Source organism: Dromiciops gliroides, chromosome 3, assembly GCF_019393635.1.
Source record: "Dromiciops gliroides isolate mDroGli1 chromosome 3, mDroGli1.pri, whole genome shotgun sequence".
NCBI lineage: Eukaryota > Metazoa > Chordata > Mammalia > Microbiotheria > Microbiotheriidae > Dromiciops > Dromiciops gliroides.
Window position 1 is genome coordinate 589,828,781 of NC_057863.1, and position 23,528 is coordinate 589,852,308.

General features: G+C 41.7%; 1 protein-coding gene across 1 annotated transcript in view; it reads right to left on the reverse strand.

Moving 5' to 3' along the window:
• The window catches only part of TRAPPC3 (trafficking protein particle complex subunit 3), a 44,050-nt gene extending 23,708 nt beyond the window's left edge, over positions 1–20,342 (reverse strand). Inside the window, exon 1 of the mRNA XM_043996402.1 lies at positions 20,199–20,342. The gene's annotated coding sequence lies outside the window, so the exon portion shown is untranslated. The remainder of the gene's footprint in view (positions 1–20,198) is intronic.
• Between the last annotated feature and the right edge of the window lie 3,186 nt (positions 20,343–23,528).

The window sequence follows — 23,528 nt, forward strand, 5'->3', positions numbered from 1 at the left end:
TCTCATTATCTTGACTAATACTAATACTATACATCTCCCTCCTCAATTGTTCACTGCCCTTATAATGTCATCATTATCATCACGATTAACATATATCTCCTGAAGTCTATAGTTCTTGATAATAAACTTAACTAGCTCCCATTTGTGCATTGCTTTAAGCTTTGCAAAATGCTTGATGTACCTAATTTCATTTGATACTCACAACAACCCCATGAGTCAGGTCCTATCGATATCCCCATTTTAAAGATGAAGAAATTGAGGCTCTGTCTTGGGCGACCTTTTCACTAGGCAATAATTAACTTTGACTACTGTGTCTTACCTCATGGTTTGAGATGCTACCGATATAAACATTTCTAGCTGTAAAAGTGAGACCGACTGTATTCCAAAGACATAAAAAAATAGCATATGTACAAAAATATTTATACTGGCTCTTCTTGTGGTGGCAAAGAATTGGAAGGGAAGCCCATCAATTGGGAAATGGCTGAAAAGTTGCAGTATATGATTGTGATGGAACACTATTGTGCTATAAGAAATGCCAAACAGGGTGCTCTCAGAAAAACCTGAAAAGACTTACATGAACTGATGCAAAGTGAAATGAGCAGAACCAGGAGAACATTGTACACAGTAATAGCAATATAGCACGGTGATCAATTGTGAATTACTTAGCTATTCTCAGCAATATAATGATCTAAAATAATTCTGAAGGATTTATGATGACAAATGCTATCCATCTCTGGAAAAAAAAATAATGGGGTCTGAATACAGATTGAAGCATACTTAAAAAAAAAAAAAACTTTCTTTATGGGGGGTGATGGTGGTTGTGTCTTGGTCTGTGTTTTCTTTATAACATGACTAATATGGAAATGTTACAGGACTGTATATGTATAAGCTATATCAAATTACTTGCCTTCAATGAGGGGGGAATGGGAAGGAGGGAAAGAATTTGGAACTCAAAACTTTAAAAAATGAATGTTGGGGGCAGCTAGGTGGCGCAGTGGATAGAGCACCGTCCCTGGAGTCAGGAGTACCTGAGTTCAAATCCAGCTTCAGACACTTAACACGTACTAGCTGTGTGACCCTGGGCAAGTCACTTAACCCCAATTGCCTCACTAAAAAAAAATTTAAAAAAATAAAAAATGAATGTTAAAAATGTTTTTACATGTAATTGGGGAAAAATAAAATATAGAATTTTAAAAAGTGAGACCAAGTGATGGACCAAACCATTATTTTATTATTACTTTATACTGAAACTGCAAGTGAAATCTCCCATTTTAGAAGTTAATGTTTTTGTTGTTTAGTCATTTCAGTAGTGTCTCACTCTTCATGACCCCATTTAGGGTTTTCTTAGCAAAGATGCTAGAGTGGTTTGCCATTTTCTTCTCTAGCTCATTTGACATCTGTCAAACTGAGGCAAAGAAAACTTAAACGATTTATCCAGGTTCACACAGCTAGCTCGTGTCTGAGGTCAGATTTGAACTCAGAAAGATGAGTTTTCTTGAATCCAAGTCTGTATGTTATCCACTGCACAACTTAGCTGCCCCCCAACCCCTATTTTAGAAGACTATTTCCTAAAAGGAAGACACATTTGTATTAAATCTGGTTTATTGCAACCCTTTTTGCTTGCCCTTGAATAGTTGCTAATTTTCTTTGAAACACAGTCTTGTATAACCTCAGTTTGCATGCTTAATTTAAATAGGGGTTTTCTTTCTTTGTGGATTTTTTTCAAAAGATCCTTCCTCTTTCACACACATACATTCTAACATAGAGGTAGATTTTGAATTGGGCAGACTGTCTGAGAGAATTGCCGTCACCCAAGGTCACTGACTGTGAACGACCTTTAGGTCAATTATTGGAACTTGCCCATCACAGATTTCTTCCAATTAAGAGCCACTTACCTCTGAAGCCACTGAAGGTCTTGAATTCATGCTAAGATTTAGTTGTCCAAAAGACAAATTAATATATTCCAAAAACACTGAATACTCAACAAGTTAGAGGCAACTAGGTGGCTCAGCATATAAAGCCCTGGACTTGAAACCAAGAAGGCCTAAATTCAAATCTAACCTCAGATATTTACTTGCTATGTGACCCTGAGCAAATCATTTAACCTTCTACCTGTCTCAATTTCCTCATCTGTAAAATGGGGGTGATAACAGCACCTACCTGTCAAGGTTGTTGTGAAGATCAAATGTAATGATAATATTGCAAAATGCTTAGCACAGTGACTGGCACATAGTAGGTACTTAATAAATGCTTGTTTCAAAAAAAACAAGGCAGGGGACAGCTAGGTGGCTCAGTGGATAAAGCACCAGCCCTGGATTCAGGAGGACCTGAGTTCAAATCCAGCCTCAGACACTTGACACTTACTAGCTATGTGACCCTGGGCAAGTCACAACCCTCATTGTCCCGCAAAACAAACAAACAAACAACAACCCAAAAAACAAAAAACACAACAAGGCAACAGTCACTTATGAGTCATTTACTACATGGTAGGTCCTGTGATAAGCACTGGGTATACAAACACAAACAAATAGAAACATAGTCCCTACCCTTGAGAAGCTTACATTCTAATGGGGGAAGACAACCTATAAAAAGGAGCTGAAAAGTAGGGGTTGGGTTGGTGGGGAGGGGGGGGAGAAGCTAAATCCAGAGATTGAGGAAGAATGTCAAGAGAGGAATGGAGTGAAAATGTGTGGTCTGGACACTTCCTGAAAATGGAGGTTCTGGAAGGGATTAACCAATCAGTGGAGGAGGCTACAGGGCAGAGGGGATCTTCCACAGTGAGAAGGCTGAGGAGGTACAGAGGAGAAGTCTGGAGAGTGAGGAGTGAAGCCAAATGAGGAATAAAGGGATAAGCATGGTCTGGGAGCTTCCTCAAAATGGAAGCTCCAAGAGGAACTCACCAATTGAAGGAGGGGGATGCAGGGCAAAGGGTGCTTCAGGGGAGAAGAATCCAGGGGAAAAGAGGTATTTTCCAGGGTACAGTGCTATGTGACTTTGTTTCCCATACATGGAACGGACTGCCCGTGATGGTCTGAAAGAAAAAGGCAGGGAATGTCTCCATCTATTGTAAAAACTGAACAAATCATGCTAGAAAGACTTACTGAAGGAGGCTATTTGCCACTCATCTTACAGACAGGAGAACAAGTACTCCTCCTCTCTGGGGAGCTCCTGTTTTGCTGTAGGACCATCTCTGGAGACAGACTGTGGCCCATCTAGGACCATCTCTCTTTAGCAGATGGATGGAAGATTAGCAGGGTGACAAGACGGTATGGGGGAAGCATGGTGGTGGGTTGGGTGACTATGAGTATGTGCAACTATCACACACTCTCAGGCTATCCAAGATGGCTGGAACCATGCCACATGTGGGGCTGGTGTCCCCATCCACATCAATGGTTCAGCCATCTGCTTGGCTAGCAGGAGATGTTAGCCAACTCACCACCACCATCATACACACACACACACACAGAGACACACACATACACACACACACACACACACATCCAGTCCCCAGAAACAGGAATTCTACAGGCTTAGAGGAACATGCCCTTGATCTGAAAGCATCAGAGAGCATCCAGGAAATTTTCTTTATTTCTTTATCCTTGTACTCAACAGCCATCTAAGATCTGACTAGCTCTGATACATTGCTCAACAATGCTTCCAAAGTGGTGTGATCTGAAGAAAAGTCTTTTCACTGTCCTCCTTGTCTGAGTTCTGTAAGTCAGGTCTGTTGGCTTGTATCTGGTTGAGTTGTGGTTTTTTTTTGTTGTTATTTTTTTTTTTTTTTGGTGAGGCAATTGGGGGTTAAGTGACTTGCCCAGGGTCACACAGCTAGTAATTGTTAAGTGTCTGAGGCCGGCTTTGAACTCAGGTCCTCCTGACTCCAGGGTCGGTGCTCTATCCACTGCGCCACCTAGCTGCCCCACCCTGGTTGAGTTTTAATAGACTGCTGTTGGACTCAGTCACTCTTAGCCTAATGGGAGGTTTTGTAGGTTCAGAGCAAGGGAACTATTTTTTCTGATATTGGTTGCCCTGCTTATTCTGCTACAGTATTTTGTGCTGGGCTAAAAGTTAAAACTGAGTTCCTGCTCCACTCCTAGGGTCAAAGCAACACAGCTAAAGTTTCTGGAATTTGTTGTATGTTCAGTACTCATCTGGTCCCCTCAGCTCTGGATCTGTGACCCAGAACTGTGTAATGGGTGACAAAGCTTCCAGATGGTGCCCATTCCTGCACCCAGTTTGGGGGTCCCCTGGTTTTTCCTTCTGCCCCTGTGCTTCATGCCATGTTGTTTAGTCTCAACTCCCTTACTGCATCCTGGGTGCTGGAATGCTTCCTGCTGTTGCTACCGCTGCTGCCACATACTCCTGGACAGTCCCTCCCACAGTGTGCATGGACCTCTCTGTCTAGCTTCCTAAGCTGCCCTGGGCTGGAGAAATGACTCACTATGACTTTGTCTTGGCTTTCCCACTCAGAATTCTGCCTGGCACATTTTCTAGGTTATTGGGGAGGAGGTGTGCTTGGGAGCTAAGGCAAAAATGCTGATTCTCACTCTACCATCTTGGCTTTGCCTTCCACTCAATTATTTGATACACAACAAGAGTTCAAAAAAAGGAAAATATTTTCAGTTGTAATATGAAGGCAGTTTAAACTTGACCCAATACTCTGGTAGCCTTACTAAGCATAAAAAATTACAGAGGGGCAGCTAGGTGGCCCAGTGGATAGAGCACTGGCCCTAGAGTCAGGAGGATCTGAGTTCAAATCCAGCCTCAGACACTTAATACTTACTAGCTGTGTGACCCTAGGCAAGTCACTTAACCCCAATTGCCTCACTAAACAAAACAAAACAAAACAAAATTACATCCTAGATGAGCTTACACAAATATGGCCTTGACCCACCTTGATGAGTCTCCTCTGCACAGCTATACCCAAGTTTATGGTACTCTCTCTTGATTCTCCTCCTACCTGTCTGACTGTTTCTCATTCTCTTTTGCTGGATTTTCATACATGTCAGTGGGGCTCTCTCCTGGGTCCTGTTCTCTTCTCCTTCTAGATTATTTCACTTGATGATCTCATCAGGTCCCACGGATTCAATTATAATTTTTTATGCATATGATTCTCAGATCTATTTATCCAGTCCTAACTTCTCTCCTGATCTCCAGTCTTTTTTGGGGGAGGGTGGGGGAGGAGCAGAGCAATGAAAGTTAAGTGACTTGCCCAGGGTCACACAGCTAGTAAGGGTCAAGTGTCTGATGCCGGATTTGAACTCAGGTCCTCCTGAATCCAGGGTTGGTGCTTTATCCACTGTGCCACCTAGCTGCCCCCCACAGTCACTCTTGAGTGGGATTTCTTTTCCCACAGTCACTCTTAATGCTGGTGCCTTCCCTCTAAGATGATCTCCAAGTTATTTTCTATATCTCTTATATGTACACAATTATTTATATGATATTTCCCCCATTAGATTGTGAGCTCCTTGAAGGCAGGGAATGTACCAGGCACCTGGTACACAGTAAGTGCTTAATAAATGTTTGTCAATTTGTTGACTTCATGGCTCTAAGTCCTAACCAATGCATCTTCATATCAGACCAAAATAGATGACAAATTAATTCAAAACAAAGGCGTTTAACTAAAAACAAATGCATAGTAAATATTAAGGGAATCGGGTTAAGTAATAAGTATACTCAACATCCATACCTACTAGGCTGCTACCTCCAATTGTTTCCCTAGTTGGATCCCAAATAATTGTTCTGTCTCCCATATACCATACACCAATTCACTCCCCCCAGAAAAGATTTTACCTAACCTACAAACCAAGTTAAAAGAAAGTGTTACTTTTTCATCTATATGCAGTAGCAGCACTGGGAGCACTATAAGCTTCTCTTGAGAATCTGAAATGAAGGCATTCACCTTATTTCTCTGTTTCCCCTTTGATTCTGATACTTCATTCCCCATGTTTCCTCAACTTGACATTTCTGCCCTTAGCATGGTCTAGAAGTGACTGCTATTTCTTCACCTCTCTCTTGTCTACCCTCCACTATTCCTGAGCCTTTCCCTATGCAACCCTGACAGTTCACCTCAGGAGACTGTATTCTCCCCTTTGTTTGTTTGTTTTGCGGGGCAATGGGGGTTAAGTGACTTGCCCAGGGTCATACAGCTAGTAAGTGTCAAGTGTCTGAGGCCCAATTTGAACACAGGTACTCCTGAATCCAGGGCCGGTGCTTTATCCACTGTGCCACCTAGCTGCCCCATATTCTCCCCTTTGAAACCATGTGCACTGGGAATATGTCTACTCTACTTACGATTATAGGTCTCACTGAGTGATGTCACCCTGGTAATGAGTCCACATATAGGCTTCTGGGAGAAGTAGTTCAAAGTGAGATTTCTCTAAAGATAGAGGCTCTCTCAGCCCTAAGTATTTTGGGAACATAAGGTTTCTTCATAGTCATTCTCTGCACCACCCCCCTCCATTGATTTATTTATAATTTAAAGGCTTTTGCATGAGCAAAATGAATGCAGCCAGAATTTGAAGAGAAACTATCAGATAGGGAGAAAATATCTGTACCTTATATTTGTTATAAAATGTTATGGGGTTGGGATATATCAAGGAATTTGGGAGTATTAAAGTGTAAACTGACCAGCTAAAGTAGAGGAGGAACATACCTTGAGAAGTAAGAGAGATAAAGCCATTAAGCATGATTGCTGCCTGATCGGCACCAGGGGACAGAGATAACTCCAGAAGTCAGGACCATGAGGCAGCTACATGGCACAGTGGATAAAGCACAGGCCTTGGATTCAAGAGGACCTGAGTTCAAATCTGGCCTCAGACACTTGACACTTACTATCTGTGTGACCCTGGGCAAATCACTTAACCTTCATTGACCTGCAAAACAACAACAACAAACAAACCCCCACTACCACCACCACCAAAAAAAGAAGTCAGGACTACCACCTCACTCAAGCTTTCTCCTGCCCCCAGAGGGAATGTTCCATTGTCAGGTGGTGATCACCCCATCTACCATTTATAAAAACTTTTGCCTTTCTCCTGATTGAGGAGAAATGCATTTCAGAGAATCATGTGTCTTGTGTCTAAACCATTTTCTCCCCTAAAGAGTCTATCTCTCTTGGTCCCCTTTCTCTAGTGCCTACATAAAAGATTATTTTATTCTAATTGGATTTGTGTTTGAGAGGGTGTAATTCTTTAAAGAGGAATACCTAAGGACCCCACACCACCATTACTGATTTCACCCATGACAAAAGGATATATAAGATATATTTCTATATCTATATCTACATAGAGAATAACTAGGTGGCATAGTGGATAGAATGCTGGACTTGGAGTTAGGAAGACTCATTTCTGTGAGATCAAATCTGGCCTCAGACACTTACTAGCCGTGTGACCCTGGGCAAGTCACTTAACCCTGTTTGCCTCAGTTTTCTCATCTGTAAAGTGAGCTGGAGAAGGAAATGGCAAACCACTCCAGTATCTTTGCCAAGAAAACTCCAAATGGGGTCATGAAGAGTCAAACACAACTGAAAAATGACCCAACAATGACAACAACAACATAACAAAGATATATAGAACTATATATGTGCTATATATATCACAAATTCATAACTAAGACATTCTAGAATTGATAAGCTGTTCTGAGTTGAGCTTCACTCAGGGCCAGTCCCTTGGTTTAGGTTTGATATCAGACAATGAGACAATCATACAACATTCAACAGTTAACAAAAAGAGATTTACTTAGCCATAGTATGAGAAGGATATTCAACAAGAATAGGCATTGAGGATACCTGGAGTTGATTCAGCTAAGTTCTCTTGCTGGTGTTATCCATCATGATCCACCAACCAAACCTCTGAGCACCTTAGAGGTTCTCATGGCTGCTTCATACACAAGTGATGAGGGAGTGACATTAATAGTCTAATCCTTTAAATCCCTGAGACAAAAATGATTCAAGGAAGGTTTCAATACCTTTTAAGGAGAAGCTAGCTTAACTTGCATGGGGTTGGACCTAGTGGGTGGGTAAGTAGGTAGGGAGGTTAGGCTATTGCTCCTACTAAATAAGTAGTCAAAAGACATGAAAATTTAGTTCTCCATAATGTATCAAAACTATCAACAACTATATGAAAAAATGCACAAAACATTAATAATAAGAACAACACAAATTAATATAGTTCTCAGACTTTACCTGTGATGTTTAAAAATCTAAATGTATGGTCACTTTAAATTAAAAGCTTTAGCACCAGTCTTTGGGCATTAAGCATTTATTAAAGTATACTAGGTATTAGTAAAAAGGAAAACATGTGGAGTTCAGAAAGTTAAGAAAAGGCCTATCTATCCTAGAGTTCCAGCCTGGTCTGGTTCTTCCTCAGGTCCTCCGCCACAAGCCTGCTTCAATCACAAACACCCCCTCAAACTGAGTGCAGAAGCTTTTTATAGGTCTGGAGCAGAGGCAGTCCTTACACACTGCTTCAAGTTGATTGGTTGGCATCATCCAAATCCATTGGTTCACTGGACTTGAAGGTGGTCTCATGGTGAGTTCAAAGTCCTTAGCTTCTGAGAACAATACCTTCTTAAGGGCTAGCCAGGTGTGGTTACAATCTAATTAACTTGAAGTAGACTAATCAGCAAAGTCAATCACTCTCACTTAATTCAATCAGTTTAGATTAATCTCCAGGTGGGCCTTTGAGTAGCTGCCAAATCCCATTATTTTCTCACATACCTCATCCCCATCAAATTTGCAGAGAACAAAAGAAAATCTATAAAGAAGCAAAGAAAGATTGCATATCTTTGAAAATAATGTGTAGCATATATAATATAGGTTTTCTTAAAATGGAAATTATTGTTTTATGTTGGATCCTCTTTATGTTCTGCTTTGTACATGGCAATGTTTTCTTTTTCCTTTTCTCATTTTGTATTTAAGTTTAAGATGAATATTTTTTAAAATGTTACTATGGACATCAATATTGTTTGATGAAGAAGTGTGAATGGTTTACTTATTTTCAGCAATACAATGATCCAAGACAATCTCAAAGGACTATCAATGAAACATACTATACACCTCTAAAGAAAGAACTAATGTTGATTGAACACAGACTGAAGCATGCTATTTTTCACTTTCTTTCATTTTTTCTTTTTATTCAAGTTTTCTTATACAAAATGACCAATATAGTAATGTTTTACATAATTGCACATATAAAACCTATATCTGATTACTTATCACATTAGGGTGGGAGCAGGGGAAGGAGGGAAGGAAACATAGAATTTGGAATTCAAAACTTTTAATAAAAATGTCTATTATTTTTTAAAATATGGTGACAGGGAAGATCAAGATATGAACTCAGAAGAAGACAATGAAGTCAGAACAGCCTCAAAAAAGTGTGAAGTAGTCACAAGCCCATGAAATAATTCCTAGACGAGTTCAAAAAGGATGCTAAAAATCAAATAAGAGAGGGAGAGGAAAAATTGGGGGTGGGAATGAGAGTGATAAAAGAAAATTATGAAAAGAGAGTCAACAGCTTCTAAGGGAGGCACAAAAAATACTGAAGAAAATAACACTTTTAAAACAAGAATTGGCCAAATGGTAAAAGGGGCACAAGAATCCACTGAAAAGAACTCCTTAAAAACCAGAATTGACCAAATGGAAAAAGAGGTACAAAAATTTACTAAAGAAAATAATTCCTTAAAAATCAGAAGTGGAGAAATAGAAGCTAATGATTCCATGAGACTTCAAGAAACAATTTTTTTAAATAGAAAGAATGAAAAAAAATAGAAGAAAATGTGAACTATCTCATTGGAAAAAACAACTGACTTGGAAAATAGATCTAGGAGAGATAATTTAAGAATTATTGGACTACCTGAAAGCCATGATCAAAAAAAGTCTAGACATCATATTTGAAGAAATCATCAAGGAAAACTGCCTTGATATCCTAGAACTGGAAGATAAAATAGAAATTGAAAGAATTCATTGATCATCTCCTGAAAGAAATCCCAAAATAATAACTCCCAGGGATATTATAACCAAATTTCAGAGCTTCCAGGTCAAGGAGAGAATATTGCGAACAGACAAAAAGAAACAATTCAAATATCACAAAGCCACAGTAATGGTAACACAAGATTTAGCATTTTCTACATTAAAGGATCAAAGGGTTTGAAATATGATATTCCAGGAGGCAAAGAAACTAGGATTACAACCAAGAATCACCTACCCAGCAAAACTTAGTATAAACCTTCTGGGCAAAAAATGAATATGCAATGAGGACTTTCAAACATTCCTGATGAAAAGACCAGAGCTGAATAAAAAATTTGGTTTTCAAACATAAGACTCAAGAGGAGCATAAAAAGGCAAACAGGCAAGAGAAATCATAAGGGATTCAATAAGGTTAAATTGTTTACATTCCTATAAGGGATGATGATACTTGTAACTCTTAAGGATTTTATCATGAGTATAAGAGAAGGGAGAAAAGCTAATGGAGGGAGGGTGGATTGGAGGAGGTGGTGGTTAGAAGCAAAACACTTTTGAGGAGGAACAGGGTGAAAGGAGAGAGAGAAAGAAGGATAAATGGGGAAAATGGAATGGGGGGAAAACACAGTAATCTGAAAAAAAATTACAGCAAATTTTTCTAAAAAGGCTTCATTTCTCAAATATAGAGAGAGCTGAGTCAAATGTAAAGAATGCAAGTTATTCCCGGATTGAGAAATGGCCAAAAGACATGGGCAGGCAGCTTTCTGAAGAAGAAATCAAAACTACCTATAGTCGGACAAAAAATGCTGTAAATCATCATTGATTAGATAAATGCAAATTGGAACAACTCTGAGGTACCACCTCACACCTATCTGATTGGCTAATATGACAGAAAAGGAAAATGACGAATGTTGGAGAGAATGTGAGAAAATTGGGACACTAAAGCACTCTTGGTGGAATTGTGAACTGATCTAACCATTCTGGAAAGAAATTTGGAACTATGCCCAAAGTGTTATAAAATGATGCATACTAGGGCAGCTAGGTGGTGCAGTGGATAAAGCACCGGCCCTGGATTTAGGAGGATCTGAGTTCAAATCTGGCCTCAGACACTTGACACTTACTATCTGTGTGACCCTGGGCAAATCACTTAACCTTCATTGACCTGCAAAACAACAACAACAAACAAACCCCCACTATCACTACCACCAAAAAAAGAAGTCAGGACTACCACCTCACTCAAGCTTTCCCCTGCCCCCAGAGGGAATGTTCCATTGTCAGGTGGTGATCACCCCATCTACCATTTATAAAAACTTTTGCCTTTCTCTTGATTGAGGAGAAATGCATTTCAGAAAATCATGTGTCTTGTGTCTAAACCATTTTCTCCCCTCAAGAGTCTATCTCTATTGGTCCCCTTTCTCTAGCACCTACATAAAAGATTATTTTATTCTAATTAGATTTGTGTTCGAGAGGGTGTAATTCTTTAAAGAGGAATACCTAAGGACCCCCACACCACAAAAAAAAGAAAAAGATGCATACCCTTTGACCCAGCAATACCACTACTAGGTCTATGTCCCCAAAAGAGGGACCTATGTTTACAAAAGTAATTATAGTGGTTCTTCTTGTGGTGGCAAAAAATTGGAAGTTATGGGGATGTCCATCAATTGGAGAATGGCTGAACAAGTTGTGGTATGTGATTGTGATGCAATACTACTCTGCCATAAGAAATGACAAGATGATCAGCTGTAAATGACTTAGATATTCTCAGCAATACAATGATCCAAGACAACTCTAAAAGACTTATGATGAAAAATGCAATCCATCCCAAAGAAAGAATTGATGGTGTCTGAATACAGATTAAAGTATACTTTTTTAAACTTCTCTTGAGGGTTTTTATTTTGGTCTTGAGGGGTTTTCTTTCACAGCATGACTAATAGGGAAATATGTTCTGAATGACTAAATGTGTATAACCTATATTAAATTGCTTGCCTTCTCAGTGAGGGGGGTAGAGTGGGAGGAATGGAGAAAATTTGGAATTGAAAGTTTTAAAAATGAATGTTGAAAATTGTTTCTACATGTAATTGGGGGGAGAATAAAATACTAAACAATGAGAGAAAAAAAGAAACGACAAGCAAGATGCTTTTAGAAAAACTTTGACTCATATAACTGATGCAGAGTAAAATGAGCAGAACCAGGAGAACAGTGTTTACAGTACAATATTTTATGATGAGCAACTATAAAAGACTTAGCTAATCTCAGCAACACAATGATCCAAGACAATTCCAAAGGACTTATAATGAAAAATTGTATCCACCTCCAGACAAAGAACTGATGGAATCTGAATGAAGGGGTTTCTTGGGGTTTGTTTTTTGGTCTTATGCTTTTTTTCACAACATGACCAATATGAAAATGTGTTTTTCATGCCTGCATATGTATAATCTGTATCAAATTGTTTTGCCTTCTCAATGAGTGGAAAGGGCAAGGAGGGAGGGACAGCAATATATCACAAAAATCATACATTATGACCAGGTGAGATTTATACCAATAAGGCAGGGCTGGTTCAATTTTAGGAAAACTATCAGCATAACTGACTATATTTATAATGAAAAGAACAAAAAAATCATATAATTATTTCAACAGATGCAGAAAATAACTACTCTACTTACATTAATTTTTATATAGTATCATACCAATTGGACTACCAAAAATTATATAGAGCTAGAAAAAATAATAACAAAATTCATCTGGAAGAACAAAAGTACCAGATCTCAAACTGTATTACAAAGCAATAATCATCAAAAAAGTCTGGTATTGGCTAAGAAAATAGGGTGGTGGATCAGTGGAATAGATTAATTACACAAGACATGGCGGTAAAAGATCATAGTAATATAGTGTTTGATAAACCCAAAGATCCAAGCTTTGGGGATAAAAACTCACTATTTTACAAAAATTGATGGGAAAACTAGAAAGCAATTTGACAGAAACTAGTTATAGACCAACATCTCACACCATATACCAAGATAAGGTCAAAATAGGTACATAGTTTAGACAAAAAGGGTGATATAAGCAAATTAGGGGAGCACAGAAAATTTTATCTGTTAGATCTCTATTGTAGGGAATGATTTATGACCAACAAAAGATAGTGTGGGTCACAGGATGCAAACTATATAATTTTTTTGGGCAGGGGTGAGGCAATTGGGGTTAAGTGACTTGCCCTGGGTCACATAGCTAGTAAGTGTTAAGTGTCTGAGGCCAGATTTGAACTCAGGTCCTCCTGACTCCAGAACCGGTGCTCTATCTACTGCGCCACCTAGCTGCCCCTCCAAACTATATAATTTTAATTACATTAAATCAAAAAGATTTTGTACAAACAAAACCAATGCAGGCAAGATTAGAATAAAAGCAGAAAACTGGGGAAAAAAACCTTTTTTTTTTACAGCATTTCTCTGACAAAGTCCTCAATTCTCAAATATATGGAGAATTGAGCCAAATTTATAAGAATATCAAGTTATTCCCCAATTGATAAAGAGTCAAGGGGCGGCTAGGTGGCGTAGTGGATAAAGCACCAGCCTTGGATTCAGGAGTACCTGAGTTCAAATCTGGCCTCAGACATTTGACTTACTAGCTGTGTGACCCTGGGCAAGTCACTTAACCCCCATTGCCCAGCAAAAAAAAAAAAAAAAAAGAGTCAAAGCATATGAACAGGCAGTTTTCAGAACTCAAAGCTATCTATAGTCATATGAAAAAATGTTCTAAATCACTATTGATTAGAAAAATAATAGTGGGTTTTTTTGTTTGTTTTGTTTTGTTTTGTTTTGCAGGGCAATGAAGATTAAGTGACTTGCCCAGGGTCACACAGCTAGTGTCAAGTGTCTGAATCTGGATTTGAACTCAGGTCCTCCTGAATCTAAAGCTGGCACTTTATCCACTGTGCCACCTAGCTGCCCCCAATTAGAAAAATAATAATTAAAACAACCCATACCTATCTGATTGGCTAATGTGACAGAAACAAAAAATGACAAATGTTGAGAGGGATGTGAAAAAATAGGCACCCTAATGCATTGTGGGTAGAGTTGTGAATTGATCCAACCTTTTAGAGAGCAATTAGGAGCTATGCTCAAAGGGCTATAAAGCTGCATGCCCTTTGACCTAGGTCTATATCCTTGGATGATCACAGAAAAAGGAAAAAGATATATATGTATATGTGTGTGTGTGTGTGTGTGTATGTATTTAAAGCAGCTCTCTGTGGTGGCAAAGAACTAGAAATTGAGAGGATGTCCATCAATTGGGGAATGGCCAAACAAGTTGTGGTATATGATTGTGATAGAATACTATTGTGCTATAAGAAATGATGAGTGGAATACTTTCAGAAAAACCTGGAAAGATTTACATGAACTGATGCAGAGTGAAATGAGCAGAACCAGGAGAACAGTATACACAATAACAGCAATATAGTATGATAATCAACTGTAAATGACTAAGCTATTCTCAGCAATACAATGTTCCAAGACAGTTCCAAAGAACTAATAATAAAAAATGCTATCCACTTCCAGAGAAAGAACTGATGGAGTCTGAATACAGAATGAAACATAATTTTTTCACTTTATTTTTCTTGCTTTTTTTGCAATATACTCAATATAGAAATGTCTTACATGATTTCACATGTATAATTAATAGCACATTTCTTGCCTTCACAATGGGTGAGAGGGAGACAATTTGGAACTTAAAAATCTTTTTTAAATGTTATAAATAAATAAATAATGTATTTTTTAAAGAAGAAGAAGAAAGAAAGAGGTACTTGAGATGACCCTTGAAAGAAACCAGGGATGATGACAGATGGAGCTGAGGACAAAGAGCATTCTAGGAATGGGTGATAGCCAGTGTAAAGGCACAAAGATTTAGTGTTGTTTGTGAAAAACAGTGAAAAAGCCACTTTGGCTGGACATTAGAGCTCTGGAATGGAAGTAACATTTAATAAAGTTGGAAAGGCAGAAGTGGGCCAGATTGCAAAAGCTTTTTTTTTTTTTTTTTTTGGTGAGGGAATTGGGGTTAAGTGACTTGCCCAGGGTCACATAGCTAGTAAGTGCTAAGTGTCTGAGGCCAGATTTGAACTCAGGTACTCCTGACTCCAGGGCCGGTGCTCTATCCACTGTACCACCTAGGTGCCCCGATTGCAAAAGCTTTTGAGAAGTAATCAGAGGACCTTATATTTTATCCTAGAAGCAATAGGGCATCAATAGGGAGTTTGAAATGTCTAATAGGCAGTTAGTTGGTAACATACTACTGGAACTCAGACGACAGAGTAGGGCTACATCTATAGATTTGGAAATAGTCTGCATAGATATGATCATTAAACTCATGGGAGCTTCTTACCAAGTGAGATGTTATAAAGGGATGACAGAAGAGGGCTCAGGGCAGATCCTTAGGTATCCCTATGGTTAAGGTTTATGATATACATAATGAAACAGTTAGAGACTAAAAAAGCAATAGAGAGACAGGGAAGGGGAGACTCAGGAGAAGACAGTGTTAGGAAGAGACACAGAGATAGACAGAGACAGAGAGACAAAGAATCCAGGAGATAGGGGTCATCAGTGTTAAGTGCTGTAAAGAGATGAAGAAGGATGAGGACAGTTATGTAAATTTGATGGAAGGAACCGAGGCTGAGGTCAGATCACAAGGAGGCTAATCTTTTCCTTTAGGAGCCAGAATCCTAGAGAAACTTCTTCCCTCCTTCCCCTCCTATTCTTTTTCCAAGACTGTAGGGTACCTAATCCACTAGTGACAACTTCAGGTTCACTGTCTAAGCCCCACTTCAAACCCCTGCTTCCCCATGGGAAATCCTTTACAAGAGCAAAGCTGAGCAGGGGCTGAATGCTTCCCCACAGAGGAAGAGTTAGTTCAGCCAAAAGCTGCCTTCTTTCAAGAGTCCACCAGGGGGCAGAGGAAACAGAAGCTAGCCCCACCCCTTAAGAACCCCCCTCCATAAACACTCCCTCAAGGGGAAGTCCAGCTGTCTCCCACCACAACCCCTTCTGTCTCCTTTCCAGGCCCAGATGGAGCTGAGTTTTGTAACCTGTCATCCCTAGCCCTGGAACTTCTCCAAGAAGGGAAAGAAAGAAGAAAAGAAGAAGGCAGGCAGGCAGGCAGGCAGGCAGGCAGACAGGAAGGAAGGAAGGAAGGAAGGAAGGAAGGAAGGAAGGAAGGAAGGAAGGAAGGAAGGAAGGAAGGAAGGAAGGAAGGAAGGAAGGAAGGAAGGAAGGAAGGAAGGAAGGAAGGAAGGAAGGAAGGAAGGAAGGAAGGAAGGAAGGAAGGGAGAAAGGAAGGAAGGAAGGGAGAAAGGAAGGGAGAAAGGGAGAGAAGGAAGAATAGAGGGAGGGAGGGAGGAAAGGAGAGAAGGAAGAATAGAGGGAGGGAGAGAAGGAATAGAGGGAAGGAGGAAGGGAGGGAGGGAGGAAAGGACTTCTTTTCCAGGCTATCTTGGGAGCAGTGTTGTTGGTCCCTGTTCCACCCTGTCTCTCTGCTCCTCCCTCAGCCTCCCAGCCCTGGAAGCCTGGCCAGCTGCATTCCAGCCCTGGGCCATCACCATAACAACCTGACAGGGTAGCCAGGACAGGCCAGGGAAAAGGAGCCAGGACAAGACTAAGGCCAGAGCACCAGACCAGCGAAAGGGGTAGGAACAGGGAACCAGGACAAAGACAGGGCCAGGATAGAGAGCAGGATAGTACCAAGAACCAGACAGGGATCCAGGCTGGGAAAGGGAGAAAAAGTCAGGGTCAGAACCACAGAACCAGGCCAGTGAAAGGGACAGACCAGTTCTGGGAATAAGCCAAGCCAGGAAGCCAGGACAGGCTCTCTCTTTGTCTTTCAGTATTTCCCTAGGCTCTGAAGAAGTTGGGGTGCCTAAGAAGGGCATGAATAGCCAGCTAGGTGGCGCAGTCGATAAAGCACTGGCCCTGGATTCAGATGTACCTGAGTTCAAATCCAGCCTCAGACATTTGATGTTTACTAGCTGTGTGACCGTGGGCAAGTCACTTAACCCTTATTGCCTCACAAAAACCCCCAAAACAACAAAAAACAAACGAACCAATAATCATATTGTGAATTCAGTCATCAACAGTCACAAACATTTAGGGGCAGCTAGGTGGCGCAGTGGATAGAGCACCAGCCCTGGAGTCAGGAGTACCTGAGTTCAAATCCGGCCTCAGACACTTAACACTTACTAGCTGTGTGACCCTGGGCAAGTCACTTAACCCCAATTGCCTCAAAAAAAAAAGGGGCATGAATGGTAGGGATTAGGGGGTCAAGTAACTCTTCAGAGAAGAGGTCGATACCTGTAGCCACTGACTCCCCCCCCCCCCATGAGGGACTCAAGTCTTGTCTCCAAAGACAGGAGTTATGGGTGAAAGGAAGAAGGGCATCAAGGAAAGGGATATATGGGAGATTGTGCTTACCACTGTTGTGGTGATATTCTAAGTTGTCTGTCATAATATCTAAGGTTTGTAAAGCATTTTACATCTTATCTCATTTAATCCACACAACAACAAGGTAGGTACTACTATTATTCCCATTTTTCAGAAGATGAAACTAAGGCTGAGACAGGCTAAGTGGCATGGCCATGGTCATATAGATAGTAAATGTTTGAGGGAGGATTTGAACTTGGATCAGCTATTGACTATTTCAAAATGAATATCCTAGATGGATCTCAAACTTACCCCCCCCCTTCCTGTCAAAGGGGACCACCATTCTTCTATGCCCTCAATTTCCCCACCTTGGTGTTATACTTAACTCTTCATTCCACCTAGCCAATCAGTTGCCAGATTTTCTTGTTTCTACTTCCCCAATACCTCTGGTGATATATCTCCTCTCTTCTCACACAGCTACCATCCTAATCTTCCTGAGTCCAAAATCAGACCCACCCAGTGGCCTCAATGGGCCTCCCTTCTGTGTCTGCAGCTATGGAAAGAGACAACTTTTAGGATCACCCAATCTCAAAATTGAAAGGGACCTTCTAAGAGGACATCCAGATTAACTCCTTCATTAAGAGTTGTAAGGAGGGGGAAGCTAGATGGCGCAGTGGTAAAGCATCGGACCTGGATTCAGGAGTACCTGAGTTCAAATCTGGCCTCAGACACTTGACACTTACTAGCTGTGTGACCCTGGGCAAGTCACTTAACCCTCATGGGGGGGGGGGAAACACAAGTAATAAGTGAAAAAGTCAGGATTTACTGCCTTTTTTTTTTTTTCATTACAACATCTAACTTGTTTCTAGACCGCAGAAGACTCAGGAGGAAATGTGGAGGGAGGGAGAAATGCATCATGGACTTTTTCAGGGAGTAGGCAAGGCATCAAGGCCCTGAATTGTTGAATGTCCTGAGTCTCTGGGCTCCAGAACCTCAGCCTCAAGTACCCCAGAGTACCTTGATTTCTCGAGCTCCCTGGGCACTAAGTGAGTCCCTAAATCCTTAAAAATCCTGTCTCTCTAGTACTCCTGAGCCCTTAACCTCTGAATCCTGAACAAGCACCTAAGCTCTTGTTTGCCCATAACTCTTGAGGAGTTATTCCTGTCCATTCCTCTGATTACCTTCCACTTATTTTTTGTATCTATAGAAAGTAAACTCTGGGGTAGCTAGGTGGCGCAGTGGATAAAGCACTGGCCTTGGATTCAGGAGGACCTGAGTTCAAATCCAGCCTCAGACACTTGACACTAGCTGTGTGACCCTGGGCAAGTCACTTAACCCTCATTGCCCCCATATATATCTATATCTATCTACCTATCTATCTATCAACTAAGAAAGAAAGAAAGAAATCTCTTTAAGGGCAAGGACCCTTTTATGTCTTTGTAACCCCAACACCTCATACAGTGCCTAGCACATAATAGGTATTTAACAAATGCTTGTGGGTTGATTGATTGACCCTCTAAGCCCAGAAATCAGTGATTACCTTGAACCCTTGGGTCCTCCTAAGCCCCAGCCCTGAGCCAACGAATCCTTGATCTTCTAAAACTTCCTTTGGGTACTACTTTGTATCCCCAACCCTTGGTCCCTAGGGTTCCAAAGTCCTTGAGTCCTTGCTCCTTGAGCCCCAAGTACCTCAGCCCCAGGGCCTTTTCCATGTGCTGAGTTCTAGGTGTGAACGTCTTGGAAAGCCCATCTAAGGAAGAGCTCTTCTTCCCTCCCACAGTCCCTAGGAGGGACAGGGGAGGGGTGGAAAGGAGAGAGGACAGCTGAGGTGAAAGTATCCATCCGTCTGACTCCGCGTCTATCACTCTCAGCCCCTCCCTGCCGGCTGCTCCACTCTTCCCCACAGAAACTTGAGTCACAGCCACTGTCCAAGCTCCCACCCCTAGCGACCTCAGCCCCGCCCGTTGGTGCCAGAATCTGGCACTTGGGAAGAGGGCGGGGGAGGGGACAAAAGAGAGATCGGGGGAAGTGGCAGGGAGGGGGGGGGGAGTCGCGGATATTTATCTACTCGTGTATGCTAGGGTCCTCCTCAGTCTCTGCCTTGCAGTCTGAATCTGTCTCTGATTCTCTGTGACTCTGTCTCCGTGTTATTCATATTATTAATAAAACCAATGATGCTAGTAACCCATCTTTATATGGGCCTTTAAGGCTTCCCATGGGTCTCTGTCCTGCTCTTCTTCTTCCTGACTCCCCCACCCCAAGTCTGTTCATTTTCTCAGGTTCGGGTTTGGGTGAAGGGAGAGGAAAGCTTGTTCCTTCCTTCACGGGGACCCCAGGCCAGCCAGAAACTTCAGACTTCGTCCACTTCACTCCTCCTCCTCCCTCCCAGAACTAGGACTCCGGGGATGTCTACTGCGCACTTCCTCCTTGTCCCAAACCTGCAGCCCAATCCCGATCCCGGATCCTCAGACTCACATGGGCCAGCTCTGTGGGGCTGGGTGTGCCGGGAGATGCCAGCGCGCTGACACAAAGCACCCCCCCTCCCCCGGGGCGGGTGTAGACGTCACTGGGAGGGACGGTGATTGGTGGGGAGCGGCCCCCCTAGAGAGAGACACCTGCCTCATCAGTGCTGTTCACAGGGACCCAGGAGTCCTGAGTTGAGCTGGATGTACACGGTGGTTGAGTGGGGAAGATAGGGAGAGAGGGAGGAGCTTTGTTAGCAACTGGTCCTCTCCTCCTTCACTGTCCTAGCTGCACCCCCACCCCATTTCCCTCTCCACTTTACTGTAGTTCCGCACCCCGGGGTTTCCCCTGTCGGTAATGACCTGTTCCGTACTCACCCAGCCACCCTTGCCTCAGCAGAAGATACATGTTAATCATCTGAGGTGCCAAATAAGGATAATCCTCCCCTTTCTCATCCACCACCCCAAGCCACGGAAGGCTGCAGGAAAGCACTGGTTGGTTTTTCCTCAGAAGTGGCAAGTTAGAGATGCAGAACGAGGCATGCCTTTTCAGATGCGGCCAATACGGTCATTTGTTTTGTTTGACCTTTTAAAAAAAAAAAACCAACAAAGGAGGTTGGTAGGGGGTGGAGTGAGTAGAGTCAGTAGGAAATATATTCGTTTTGTTAAAAACAGAAGGGCATCAAAAACATTGTTAAGTTAAAATAAATTGAAAATAAAACAAATATTAGTTAATTTTTTTCAAGTGAAAGGGGAAAAATGGAAATTGATTGATTTGTTTGTTTCTTTGGTTTGGGTCATATATTTAGAGCTGGAAAGAACCTCAAAGGTCATTTGGAATCAAAGAATGAATCTGAGCTGTCAGTTGATAGTCCAGTACTTGGGCAAGTCACTTAATCTGTGTTAGCTTCCTTATCTATAAAATCAGGCTAGGAAGAATTCCACTGCCCATCTTACAGGGTTGTTGTGACATTCCAATGAAATCATTCATGTCAACTTTGTAAACAGGAAGCATAAAGGGCTCTATAAATGTTAGCTAGTCTCCTTTATTTAATAACAAACACTGATCATCATGGGTTTGCTGTGTTCTGGGCCCTGGAGATACCATACAGGTAGATGCCACAGAGCCCCTGTCCTCAAGAAGTTTATTATCTACAGGGACTTTGAGGTGGTGTTGAGGAGAACCATGGCCTCACTTAATCTTGAGGACTGTGGATGTCCCTAACTCCCCACTTACATCCCCTACTTCCAGGCAGCAGATTAGTTTTTCAGCACCACCCGAAGAGTCTGAAGTGGCAATCCTTCAATTTCTGGTTCAGCCACTTACTACCTGTGTGTCCCTAGCTAAATTATTTAACCTCTCTGGTCCCAGTTTCCTCCTCTAAATTTGATAATTTGGGACCCTTTTCCTGCTTAAAATCTTATAATCCTACCATGGCCTCCCCCTTCCCCATTTCCTGACTTCCTCTCTGTATATCAGATGACTGGGCTTCTGTTTATTATCTTTGTTTCCATCTTATTCTTTCTCTTGGGGTGGTCCTCATCCCCTAAAACCTCTGCCTCTTTACTCCTTTGCTCCCCAGAAGCCTCTGTCCATCTTATTCTACCTGTCTATGTACTTTATTTTACTTAACAATCTAGGGGTTGTCGATACTTGTGCCCCTGCCTCAGGGAGGAGGCAAACAGATTTGGTACTGGGGAGGTTAGGAGAGGGACTCTAGCCTCCCCCTCTTGTGTCAGGTTTTTCCCACTCCCCTCTCTCACCCAGGAAATCACATGGTAGAGGAAGTCATGGCTCACTCATCTCTGCTTCCCTTGGGGTTGGGAGTGGGGGCAGCAGATCTGCCAGAATCCTAAAGGGAAGGGACTCTCATGGGTTCAGAGCCAGCACTCTTGATTTTGGGGTTCTGTTGCCCATCCCTTCACCCTGTGACTCAGCTTCCTTACTCAACCAGGTACAGCATCTGTCTTGGTGCAAGAGAGATATCCCCAAAAAGGCACTCGCCCAGAGTCTGAGAGAACAATCCTCGTTCCTTTCATGGCCCGATCAGAAATCAGAATCCATTTAACTTTATAGGCAACAGGGATTTGGATGGAAAAGAGATGAATTCAAAGGCCTCCTTCACTTGTTCTCCTAGATGTTACCTTGAAACTTTTGCCCATCCTCTAATACTTTCCTGAGTCACTCACTTTCTTCATCATCACAATAAACTGGCCCATCACTCACAAAGCTCCTAAATCCCACCACCTACTCCTGGGAGCCTTCCCAGATTGGTCATTTTGATACCATTCCTCCAAACCTTTACTTAGCTCCTATTACCTACTACATACAAAACCCTGGAGACTTAGCAGTTTTCTGTCAATTTGTCTTGACATGGAAGCATCTGGCTCTTCTCTCTGATAGAGCATCCTCAGTAATTTCCTCATCTTAATCCCCATGCCATCCCTTAAAAATACTGTAAAGAATGCAAAGACTTCAATCCTTTCCAACATTAATAAAGCCCTAGAACATCAGAGTTGGAAAGGAACTTTGAGAGATCATCTATTCCACTCCAACCAATAAACAGTGAAGAACAGTGGATTGATTGCCAAAGGTAGCACAATCTGTTAAAGTGATTTTTAGTACTATTAAAGATGGCATGGATTCAACTTGCAAGTTGTCTTTACTGGATTTCTACTTTTGTTACCTGATTAATGAACAAATTTATTAAAATTAAAATATTAATATAAAAGTGCAAAGATTAACTTTAAAAATATGTAGACGGGGCAGCTAGGTGGCACAGTGGATAGAGCACTGGCCCTGGAGTCAGGAGGACCTGGGTTCAAATCCGACCTCAGACACTTAACACTTACTAGCTATGTGACCCTGGGCAAGTCACTTAACCCCAATTGCTTCAACCAAAAAAAAATGTAGACAGAAAAACAGGCTGTGGCAGCTAGGCGGTACAGTGAATAGAGCACCAGCCCTGGAGTCAGGAGGACCTGAGTTCAAATTTGACTTCAGACACTTACTAGCTGTGTGACTCTGGGCAGTCTCTTAACTGCAAGTGCCTCCAGAAGAAAGAAAAAGACAGAGAGAGAGAGAGAGAAAGGAAGGAAGGAAAGAAGGGAGGGAGAGAGAGAGATAGAAAATAGAAGAGAAGAAAAGAGACCCAGAGAGGGGAGGGAACTTGCCCAAAGTCACATAGCAAGTTAGTGGCAGAGGTGGCATTAGAATTGGGGTCTCCTGACTCATAGGCTCGGGCTCTTTGCATTACATGGCACTGCCTCTCTTGGTTTTGGTTTAATATATCTTTCGTTCTCTCTAGGGATCCTGTACATGGATAGCTGCTTCACACTGTGACTTCCCCAAGGGTGGGGACCAGGTCTGGCACACTCTCTTCTCTCTAAGGTACAGCACAATTAAATACCTCATTAAAGAGTTTTTGAGTCCCTTTTAAACAAAACTGTGTTGATCATGCCACATTCATCACTTGATGCCTCAAACATTTCAATGGTTCCCATTGTCTATAGCACAAAGTCCCAGGATATTTAACCTGGCATTCAAGGCCCTATAAATTCTGACACCCCCCCCCCAACACACCTTTCCAGCCTTCTCATCCACTATTTCCTATGCTAATTCCTATGTGATTACTCAAAATTCCCCAAATAGTCCCCTCCTCCCATCTTGGCCTTTCCCATCTCAGGACCTTTGTTTATGTTCTCACT